This window comes from Cucurbita maxima, unplaced genomic scaffold (genome assembly GCF_002738345.1).
Source record: "Cucurbita maxima cultivar Rimu unplaced genomic scaffold, Cmax_1.0 Cma_Scf00080, whole genome shotgun sequence".
NCBI lineage: Eukaryota > Viridiplantae > Streptophyta > Magnoliopsida > Cucurbitales > Cucurbitaceae > Cucurbita > Cucurbita maxima.
In genome coordinates, this window is record NW_019272096.1 from 201,441 (window position 1) to 203,472 (window position 2,032).

Here is a 2,032-nt window from a genome sequence, read left to right on the forward strand (position 1 = left end):
AGATATAATAAGGATATATATGAAATTTGATGGTCATTGGAGTATGTTAAGGGGCTAAACCAGAGATAGATGTAAAATGTAACGACCCTATTTGAAATAGGCCGCTACTACATGCATGACACGACTGTTACACATTCATTTAAAATATTTTAAAAATGATGCCATGGACTTGCATATTAAAAATAAAATTCTTAAATTAATCTAAAAACATATAAGAAGCGAGAATAAACAATATATTAAAAAAAAACTAGAAAACAAGATATTGCCCTAATCATTACGATTATAAAATAAGATGAAATACAACTATCCTAATTTCATACTCTTAGGCGGCTTTTCAGTCTATGATAAATTGGATGCATAGTACTTCTCTACAAACGGCCCACACGTGCTAACACGACCTTATTCATAATTTTTAAGAATTATATGAAGTTTTAAAACTATTGGATCATGTTTGGGGCCCGAACCAAGTTTAAAGTGGTAAATGACTAATATGCCTTTAGAGTAACGTGCCAGTGGTTTAGGATCTAAATGATCTCTAAATGACATGAGGTTTTAATAGTGGGTCTAATGTGTCATGTTAAGACTATATATGAAGTTTGGTAGTTATTGGAGTTCGTTTAGGGGTGGAACAAAGAATAAGCGAGGAAGATAATTCAATCATGTAGTGGACAAATCAAGACTCTAAACTTACAAGATTGAGAAAGCAGGTTCACATTTGACAACGGTTGATCCATGGGATTCAGAGAGTTAGATAAAGTCTTACGGGACTTGCCATTCCTATCATGGGAGAGAGTTTCTCTGAGTATGGTTAGTGGGCTCTACATACCCAAGTGATGATTTATGGACTAAATGATCTCCAAATAACTTAAGGTCGTAACGGGGAGATTATGAAAGGTTTTAAAGTTACTTGAGCGCAATATCCATAAACTTTTATTTTATCTAGAAATTGACTCTACTAAAATTTTCAATATTAAGATAGTGAAACAACTTAATAGTTACGGTATTCTCTGTTAGTTACTAATGGTCTAAAGACCATTTACAACTATTTTTTTAAATTTTAAAGTGCTCGTTTTCAAATGGTAGGGACCACCGTTTTGATAAAATGTAATTTTTTAAAAACCTTTGAAAACATAAATACAAAATCAAATTACAACCTAAGGGGGCAAATAAAAAACTAAAATACAAATAGGAAAAAAAATTAGAAGAAAATTAAATCATAACTTCTTATCTAACTCATATTTATCTTAGAAAAAATTCGCCAATCTAAACAATACAGTTACATTCAATTAACTTCGTCGTATTTAAGATATTGTACTCTCAAATCACTTCATCCAATGCCGTCACATTCCTTATCATCTCGTTTGGCTTCAAAATGAATTAAATATATTCCGCTCTTCCTCCCATGACCAAAATTATAGAGATTTCAGGTTAACATTAATTTTAATTTGGGGATAAAATGAGAGATATTAGTGTCCTAATCCAATGGTTAGGGATGTTTTGATTTGAATAAATGTTGATTATGAGTTTGTTAGTGACAATTTTTTAAAGTGGGTGCTTTTTAGGGCTTTTTTTTTTTTGAGGATTTGGTAGATGTCGATGATATTGGACGTTTAGAATTTTGATTGAAACAAAAATTCCGACTAAAAATCGAACCAAACTCGTATTGAAATGATATCTACAATGGGACTCACATGGATCACAGGTCAAAAAGGCGGATCAAAAAAGGAAAGAAGATAGTCGGACCTACTACGCCCGAGCCGCATTTCCGGTACAGACGCTATATCCACTATCAGTGGTCAATATATTCATTCTAATACAACCGGACTCAAGGAATGGTCTTCATTCGAAATTCTGATCAAAAGTTAAATCATTAGTTTTGTTTGTTATTAGGCGTCACAATTCCCATGTTAGTAAAACTGACTTGATTCTTGGTTGGACTCAAAATTAATAAAATATCGATATATATATATATATATATATATATATATATATATATATATATATATATATATATATATATATTTTAAGTTTA